Here is a 10,654-nt window from a genome sequence, read left to right as displayed (position 1 = left end):
GTGGGTGCATGAGGTAGGATTCAAACTCCCACCCTCTTGGTTTACTTTCACCCGCTATAACCAACTGGGACAACTCACTTGTTGTGCCTACTTTCTTTTATTCTTCTTGTTGGCATTTTCTCAATATGGTTTTCTTTTTTATTTTTAGGTTTTGTTTGGACTTTTTTCTTTGATTTTATTTGTTTTTTATTTTTCTTTATTTCTTCTTCTTTTTCTGTTTTCTTTTTCATCTATATCTATCTATCTATCTATACCTATATTAATTATAGACTCCCAAGAAATTACCATGTTAATTAGATTTTATGAGCCGTTAATTTGGTGGGGTCAAATTATTACGGTGTAGATCGACTCATGAAATCCTCCATAAAAAACGCAGCCATCACCACGCAGCCTTTCTTCATGCAGCAGATCAGCCCATATAATCATTGCTTAGTTTAAAAAAAAGAATTACATCTCCACGCAGCCAAACAAAATAAGTTAGTTACATCTCCATGCAGTCTTTCTTCATGGGCATGGACTCCTCAACCCTCCTCTATAGCTCCACGCAGCCATTCTTCTTGGACTCCTCAGCCCTCCCCTTGCTATATTTTCCCCATGAGTTACAGCCACCCCTTTTGACCTAGCGCCATGCAGTTAGATGGCATCAACTCAAAGCTGAAAAGACACCGTGTTGTCCCATCAGCGCCGTCGTCGTCAACCGTCAAAGTTGATGTTGTTGACGACCACTTGCCTTTCCCCCAAAGGAGATATGATGGTTTCTCATGTATCGTTCTACTCAGTTTTCTTTATATGCGGTTTTTAATTATCCAATCAGCATAGCCTCTATATTAGGTTTGATACAAGATGCAGTTATCTCTGTTGCATTGTTTATGATCATCTTACAGTTGTTGTCAAAAATTGATGGAAGGTCCACAATTTTCACTGCTAATACATGGGTTGTTGTCACAGTCCTTCCCCGTACAAGCCAAGGACACTCATCAAAATTGTTTTTCTCATCTGGATCAAGTTCTTTTTCTCACAATATATTGTCCTGAATTGGTTTTCTTATTGGTTTATACGTGATTCACCATAACTTTGGATCCGAGTTCAATTTGTTTTCTATCGTGTCCTATCATTGTGTTGTTCACTCCAAGGATTAATTCCCGAATATACTCACCTGCAATCTTAGATGCCATATATCATGTATCCGGTTACAGTTTTTTACATCTTTGGACAGCAGAATAAATTGGTCCCATTATTAATGAACTGGCGAACACTTGATGCAAAGGAGCATGTCATCTATTAGTTTTTCACTGATCGAACTACCACTGTATAGGTCATTATGTTCACATAACAAAGGAATTGGAAGTTGAGCATGCTCTCATGTGCTCTTTGTTTCTGAATCTCCTAGACTGAGCAGAGGCAGGCACGTGGAGATGGTCATGAACCAAGACGTTATGGATTCTGATGTCAACGGTCGAGAGTATTTTAGAAAACGTTTTATCATGCATTATGGTGGAGTTTAGATGCAGAGAGGTCTGCACCACTGTATTCATAACCATCCGTACATTATGGTGGAGTTGAGGAAAGGAGCATTATCAGGGATGTGATTTTAGCAGCATCTATAGATAAATGACTGCTACAAAGGGCAGAAGATGCATGCAGTCACCAGCATCAACTTTTGGAGTGTGCACTACTGTGACCCGATACCAATCTCTCCAGCTTCAGGTAAGCTATTCACTCAGCCACTCAGCTATTTATGTCAGATCTAGAAGTATTTTCTATAGCACACCATGTGCTAGTTTGATCTGATAAGGTTGAAATACTATGAAGCTCATGGCAATCAATGGATTGATTTTGGGGAGTATAGTTTCTGTAATTACTGTGACAGTATGAAACATATATTGCTATATAATCAAGATTTAATGTACACTATTCAGTATACCTGATATGACTATGATAGAGAGAACATAATATACTGTATTGTATTTGTAATTTTGTATACATCTATCTATCTATCTATCTATCTATCTATCTATATGTATCTATCTATAGCTATACTAATTATATAGACTCCCAAAAAATTACACATTAATCAGAAAATAAGAGCCGTTCTAATCCATGTAAACCTTGGCTGAAATCTTGATCAAGAAAAATTCGGCCAGAAAAAACTTCTTGAATGGCCCACAAATAACAAACTATCTTTTTTTAGAAGACTCACAGTTTTCACGACTGTAGAAGAAATAGAAGCCGAGTGAGATATTCCCAATCAACAACCGTGAAGATAAGTTAGAAAAAAACATAAAAGGATATACAAAAGCACTTAAAAGGAGAAGAAGCCGAAAGAGATAAGGGTCGCAGTCCTTTCACGTACAAGCCAAGGACACCCCAAAACTATCTACCTTCTCCACGTCTCTTTCTCTCTCCTTTAAGAAAACAACCTGAAGCAACAACGGGGCATGTAATCTCCATGGTCTCTCCTTAGCCCCAGGAACAATTCATGTCGCTCTCAAATTGTGCAAGCAAGTTCGGGCGTCGATCCGATGTGCTCAAGGAGTGTATTGCATCACAATTGTTTTGTTAAGGTTTGTTTTCTCATCTAGATGAGGTTCGTTTTCTCACAATCTTTTGTTTTGAATTTCTTTCTTCCCTTGAATCCACCACGACTTTGGATCGGGTTCAATTTGTTTTCTATACTATCATGTGATAGTGTTCTGCTTTCCAAGGATTAAATCCTGAATATTTTCACCTACAACATATGGATATCTAATCGAGATCATCAGGCCCGATCTGGTGAGCTTGTAAATTAAACCTGGTGTCTAGACAAGCAACATCACAAGAAGGAGCATCCTTTCACTTGTCAACATCGAGCTGGTCAAGCTACTCCAAATTCAATTTTTGCACCGACAAAATATGTCCAGTAACTTTTATGGGAGCATTAACATCATCAATGGCCTGCCCCAGCCTCCAGTTATGGCTGATGCTGTTGTTTGGTTTTATTCATTGCTGGTCCACTACAATCTCCTGGCCAGGGAAGTTCCTTGCCAAGTTGTCATGTCCTTACTATTGTTGGTTAGAGAACTAATTTCTCATGAACTTTTCTTCCAACCCTTTTCTAGTCAGAAAGTTGGATTCTGAAATACTTGAGCGTTGATGTGTCTGTTTGTAAATCAATATCATTTTTCTGGGAAATTGGTTTGTAAAAGCAATGGCATGTGATTACTATAAAGCATTGAGTGTTGTTGCTGATGCGGTTTCCTAAGTACGGGTCTTGATTTTTTGTGAATCGCATGTGACAACAACTTTTTTTTTCTGACAATTACAGGTTAAATAGAGCATGACCAGCTGCATCGACTGCTCTTCCAATTCTTCCGCATCAGCCGCTGCTCATCTTGGCGTCCACACCAAGCCTCAACTGATTCCTACCTGCAGCTCTATAAATAAGCAAGTGTTCATCTGATACCTATTGACTGCAGATTGGGGATAATTAGCAACATAATATTGATACATAGAAATATTGAGTGAGAGTATGACCAGTTGCATCGACTGCTCTTCTAATAATTCCGCATCAGCTACCACTCATCTTGACGTCCACGCCAAGCCTCATATAGATGGTAGGATATCTTCTGTACATAGTAGTTCTTTTGTAACCTGATTGTAATATCATTAACGATGTATCTGTGTAGTCCATATATATGTGAATATGAGACGGGCGAGGTGTGCAATTAGCAGCCCGTTCTTTCTGAGCTATACGAGTTTTTCTTGGTTATCCTATTTCGGCGGTTTCATATTGACAGAAGCTTATGAAACTACACATCATATGCCTATTTAATAAGGATGTGTTTCACTGGTACCTGTTTTGGCTGATTGAGGTTAATAAGCAACAATATATTGTAAATAAAAATATTGAGCTTTTCCCAATTTGTGGCGCCTAAGTTTTATTTCTGCAGTTTCATATTACAAAACGCTATGAAACTACATAGCATAGAATTCCTGCACACAAAAAAAGAAACCGTGCTTTTGATAAATAATAAGATGTCTGCAAATGGTTTCGCATCTTGCAGTGATGCTATGAGAAATTTGGAATATATGATAAATTTTTACTAACAACATCAATGATAAATATATGGTTGTTTTTGTAAGTTGCATTGCTTAAAGATTTTTCGAAAGCAATACCTGAATCTGGCTTCTGTATAGTTCTTTTTGTTTTACCTTTTTTATGGATTAACTTAGCACATGTACTGTAATTATTTTAGTTCTGAAGGGGACTATAGGAGGAAAGGTAATACGAGATGATCATCGCACTTCTCCAAATCTGCTCTATCCATGTTCTACCACTTTGTTGTGTCTCTCTTTTCTTTCATACTACTATTTGTATAAGGTTTGTACGTTCAAATTATCTATAGTATGTTACGAGATTTTTTGTTGATCGGAATGCTTACTACCTGGCCCTGTACTACGTAATGCATGCAGAAAATATCCAGATTGATCTGAATTGTATATTTTTAAATTAAACCAAATATAATGCATGTGACAAACCATTTTCAGTATTCATTTTTCACTTTCCCCGAGGCACATGCTCTAAAATATCATTTTTTTATATTCTTACGGTGAGAGAGACATAGGTCAAACTCTCAAAGAATTTGTTGAGGAAGATGACTCCTCTACATTGTCTATATATGTGCACTATGAACCCTTTGGTTCTTTACACCGGCGTGAGTATATGATGCAGAGAATAAAGTGCTTTCCATTTGACCTATTGGTCAGTAGCGTACACGTTGCACTAGAAAATCATAATTTATAAAAGGTTCATTCTTAGGATCTGATGTCATCAGCTGCTGTATGTTCGGTAAGCCAAGATATTTCAGTATCATAATTACCCGTCTATAATTTAAGGTATATACAATCTAGAAACTAGTTTGAAAATAAAAACTATATCGACAAATAGATCCATCGTGAAGTCCTTTGAAAAAAGTTGTTCAATTGAATTGGTACACTCCATCTCATAGTTAAGCATCCTTTCTGCAAATTAACGAATATTGATTTTAGCTAATTTCAAATTCATTTCTCTATATTGTAGTAGAATTTCTAATATTTATTGCTATAAACAGATTAAATGCCCAAAAAATCCAATTCTTATGGTAAAATATAGTAGAAAGACTAGCTCGTGCATCGCACGGGTTGACGACTAGTTTTCTTAAATTTGTGAACATTTTCTTAAATTCATGAAATCTTTTCAAATCCATGAACTTATTTTTTGAACGCGTGAACTTTTTTATCAAATTAATGAATGTTTTTCAATCTTATAAAATTTTATCAAAATCATGAACTTCTTTATCAAATTCGTGAACTTTTTAAATCGATGAACTTTTTCCAATTTTGCAAACTTTTATCAAATTCATGCATTTTTTCGTCAAATTCATGAACATTTTTTTCAAATCATGAACTTTTTCCCAATTTCGCGAACCTTTTTCCACATTCATGTACTTTTTTCAAATTGATAAAGTTTTCTTAAAGTTGTGAACTTTTCTTTAATCTATGGATATTTTTTTGAATTTTTAAAACCGCCGATCATATAACCAGATTGCTCTATTATATAGGCAAGCTTCCTGCCTCCTTTTGTGTAACCACGAACCACACAGTGTGCTGCCTATAGATACGTACATGCAGGCTGCCATAAAAAGCTGAAAACAAGTTTAAGCCTTGCGTGCAAGTGATCAGCTTGGCCCGTGGAATAGACGTCTCCGCTGCACGCGCGCTGGTCGCTACATGTGGCAGAAATTTTCCAACACCAACACAAAAAATCAAAAAATTGTTTTTCTCGGTTTCAATATCGGTGTTTTTTGCCCGCCCCTATCTCCAAGGAGGAAAAAAAGTTTTCAAAATTGAGAAACATTCATCAATTTGAAAAAAAGTTCATGAATTTGACAAAAAAAAGTTTGTGAAACTAAAAAAAGTTCATCGTTTTGAAAACATGTTCTTCAATTTGAAAAAAAATCACGGATTAAATAGTCTATACACATGAGACAGGGTCGGTCCATTGTCGCGTGTGGAAACAGGGAAAAATAAAAAACAATTTCAAGTGTCTGTTTAAATTATGATTTTAAATATATTTTTTCCTATCATGCGAATGTCCATCTGCTGGCAACAAGTTGAGATCATTTCATGAATGTCCAAAAAAGCACCATGTTCAATGGAGGGTGTTCAGATAGGTCAGAAGTCTTCATGTGAGAGCATGATGTTTCCCGACATCCTTGAAATGCCCTCAATTTTTCCATGACCTTGTATGAGCAATTCAAGGCACCATACCAAGTTATTTTGGTTTTTGACTAATTTTACATTTTTCAGAGTTTTCTTGGTTAAAAAAAGGCCGATAAATGGTCGGCCACGTAGCAAATTGCATAAGGTGTCGGAAATCATTCAAACCCGGTATGAATGACTACCATTAGCATACCCACCTGCTTGAAAAAGTTGGCATCATTTTAAGAATGTCCAAAACTAGGCCATGTTCAATGGAGGGTGTTCGGGTAGATGAGAGGGGTCTATTTGAGAGCTCGTTTTTCCGGCATCCGTCGAATGACCCAATTTTTTCATGAGCTTATATGACCAATTAAAGGCACCATGTCAATTTGTTTTGGCTTTGGGCAAATTTGGCATTTTTTTATTTTTCTTGCCGATAAATGGCCGGACGTGCCGCAACTTGCATACAGTGTCTGAGAATCATTCAGGCCTGGCATGGATGCCTACCATGGGTATGCCCACCTGTCTACAAAAGTTGTGGTCATTTAAAGGTTGTCCAAAACTAGACAATGTTCAATGGAGGGTGTCTAGGTAGGCCACAAGACTCCGTCTAAGAACATGTTGCTTCTCGCCATCCTTGAAATGACCCCAAAAAATTTCATGGCCTTGCATGACCAATTCAAGGCACTATGCTAAGTTATTTTGGTTTTGACAAATTTTGCATTTTTGGAGTTTTCTTGAGCAAAAAGGTCGATAAATGGCCCGACATGTCGTAAGTTGCATATGGTGTAGAAAATCGTTCAAACCGAGCATGGATGCCTACCATGTGCATGCCCACGTGCCTGCAAAAGTTAGGTTCATTTCAAAGATGTCCTAAATTAGACCATGTTCGACGAAGGGTGTCCAGAAGACTTCGTCTGAGAGCACGTTGTTTCTCAACATCCTTGAAATAAACCCAATTTTTCCATGGCCTTGTATGACCAATTCAAGGCACCATGCAAAGTTTTTTAAATTTTCAACAAGTTTTACATTTTCTGGAGTTTTCTTAGTAAAAAAAGGCAGATAAATGGTCAAACATGTCACAACTTGCATAAGTTGTCGAAAGTCGTTCAAACCAGTCACGAATGCCTGTCATTTGCATGCCCACCTGCTTGCAAAAGTTGGATTCATTTAGAGGATGTAAAAAAAGAGATCATGTTCAACAAAGAGTGTTCGGGTCCGTTTGAAAGCATGTTCTTTTTTGGCATCCGTCAAATGACCCCAATTTTTTTAATAACTTTTATGACCAATTCAATGGATTATGCCAAGTTGTTTGAATTTTTTACAAGTTTTGTATTTTCTAAAGGTTTTTCGGTGAAAAGGGTAATTAAATGGCTGGACGTGTCGCAATATGCAAACGGTGTCAAAAATCGTCAAACCTGGCATTGATGCCTCATATGTCCGTGCCAGGCTGCTGCAAGAAGTTGGGGTCATTTATCAATAGTCCCAAAAATTACGAGCTGAGGGGAGTGCTAGACTAGGCTAGGCGGATGCATTCATGAGCATATAGTTTTTTTTTCTAATTTTAATGCAATGGTTATTTACAATTCCGTCATTGTCAATCAACACGTACATTTTCTTATACTGTAACCATTTCATGAAATTTTCCAATAATTTTGGAATTTCAAATTGTGTATGAAAAATTTATAAACCTGAACACTTTTTCCAAAATTGTTAACAAATCTCAACAATTTATGAACCACACATGTTTTTCTAAATTTATCAACTTTTTTAAATAGAAATATTTCTTAAATTTGTGAACAAAAAGTTCGAAAATGGGAACATATTTTGAAATTCCAAATCATTTTCTAAAATTTTAAACAATATTTTAAAACAAGAACATTTTTTGGTATTTCAAACAATATTTCAATTTTTTAAACAGGTTTCAAAAAGAATAATAAAGTTCAAAAAGAGATAAGTGAATAACCAAAAAAGATGAAATTGTCGCTGTTTCGCATAGGCATTGCACGCAGTGAGTCAAATGGGCCAGCCCATTTTACGAATAGCTAACTTCTAGAATGTTTCTGAGCCGGTTTTTTTGTTGCTCAAAAAAAAAGGTTACTGTTTTTTATTTGTATTTTATGTTTTTGAAAATACGTTTCCAAAATTCAAAATAATTGTTTGTGGCTTCAAAATATTTTTTGGAATTTATAAAATTGTTCCTATTTTTATAATTTTGTTCACAAATAAAAAAATATTCAGGAATTTAAAAGAATATTCACATTTTAAAATTATGTATATAAACTAAAAAATGTTCCTGTTTTTAAAAATTTGTTCGCAAGTTTAAACAATGTTCATGATTTTTTTAAAAAATCATTTTTTGAAAATTCAGAATTTTTAAATTTGTTCGATTTCTTAAAAATGTTCCAAAATTTAAATATTTTTTTCAAATTTGTTCTTGCTTTTTATAAAAATGTTCACGTTTAAAAATATTCAATTTTTAAAAAAAATACTACTGTAATCATTCTGGTTCGCTATAGTATCCAGTTTGGTCTGCTGTAGTGCCCGGTTCGATCGCTGCAGTACCTTCTTTCATGTCCTTATACAATTCGTGCTTTTTGTTACCACCAGCGGTAGGTAGTCGAGTGGCAAGCACTGTAATCACGAGGACGAAGTTATAAGTTTGATTCATCGTGCAAACTCACTCCTTTTGTCATGACTGTTAGGTCGCGCTTTGAAAATAGCCAGTGGCCTCGCGCCCGGTGGCTCGGCCCAGTCATGCATGTTGCCCCGTGCATCGTATCGGCGCGCTCGGCCGTACACAGATCGCGTATCAGAGGTCTCGGCGTGGGCGGCGTACTTTAAAAAAAGACAATCATGCCCTGTATTATGAAGGAGTATGGGGTAATCTCAGATGTCGATGTGTTTAGGGGGTGTACCGAAACAGAAGTAAACAGTTATTAGCATGCATAGCTCTAGCATAGCAGATGAACCAAATATCATCATCCCACATGTAACAACAAACATATAATCACATTGTAGATCGGAATACGTCGCATGGACTGATGTTTGTAGATGAAGTAGTCATAGTTGACGCAGATGTTGTTGATGACGATGTTAGCAAAGAAAAATTGGAGCGGACGTTTGTGATGACGGCATGCAGCAGCGCCAAACCTTGGAGGTAGACGACTGTGATGAAAATTGCAAGAAGTCACGTGAAGCGCTTCCAAAAATCCTCTCTCTCTCTCTCTCTCTCTCTCTCTCTCTCTCTCTCAGTTCAAGATCACAAGCATGGGAGTTTTCAGAGACCTGCTCCCACTTGCAGGTGCACACCAATGTTCGAGATCAAGTACTACGATAGCGACACAAACAATGAGAGGACAAAAAAATTCCAAATCGATTCTTGGTGTTTATTTGCCTGTGGCCGATAAGTCATATATACAGGAGAACACACATGGTCGTGTGTCACAACCATGATGCAAATCCAAAACGACTAGGCTTCCAACTCAAAAACTTATTGGTCAAGGTTCCAACTTAAAAACTTACTAGTCAGGAAACCAAAAACAGGCAAAAGAAAACCGTGCTTCTGCAAAGCCATAGACCAAATTTCCGCGGACTATTCATATTGCATGTCGCATGCTCACGTCCAATGAGACAAGCGTGCATGTATCGTGTTCTCTTTCTCTTCTCATATCCATCCCTTAGTGAAGTAGAGAGACTCCACATATAACTTGGCCTCGCACCACCTTCATTTCTGGGATAGGACTAAAATCGTACCTCTAATCTTGTCATTTATTCATGAGCCTTTATGATTTATTTGAATTTATCTATTGGACCAAGTCCAAACATTCTACCATGTTAGCTTTTCTAACGAATAAAACATTGTATAACACGCTCCATCATCTTTGTCCAGAGTTTTTCTATAAGAGATGGTTAGATGGGTTTGTATTTGAGTTGTGGGCTGGCTCTTTGGTGTTTTGTTTACATGTCTGTTACAAAGGAGGAAAAGAGTTTGATGTCCCCTCGAACAAAAATAGAGTTTACCGCTAAAGGTCGAGTGTGAAGAAAACCAGCGACTCCTATCATGCTAGTCCTCCAGTTTATGTAGAAGTAACGAAAATAAGTCTCACCTTTCAGATAAAGAAGTATGATATGATATAAATAACATGCATATGCAAGCATCCAACAAATAAAAGCTTGTGTATGTGAGAGAGAAAGAGAGCACCTCAAAGCATGGTTGGGTAGAGGGTGTATTCACTATTCAGGTGTGTGGGCAATTTGACATATTATAGTAAAAAATTAATCCATGATCTCAAGCGGATACCAGTGCGTTTGCGCTTGATTAATCAAAGTTGTATGTATAGATAATATATGCGTTTCGGTAATATTATGCAGAAGAGAAGAATTTGAACAAACTATTTGACAAAAAAAAAACTCGAGACCCACTTTATAGATA

The sequence above is a fragment of the Triticum aestivum genome, chromosome 7A (assembly GCF_018294505.1).
Source record: "Triticum aestivum cultivar Chinese Spring chromosome 7A, IWGSC CS RefSeq v2.1, whole genome shotgun sequence".
Taxonomy (NCBI): domain Eukaryota; kingdom Viridiplantae; phylum Streptophyta; class Magnoliopsida; order Poales; family Poaceae; genus Triticum; species Triticum aestivum.
The sequence above is the reverse complement of the archived record's forward strand: the minus strand, read 5'-3'. Positions refer to the sequence as shown.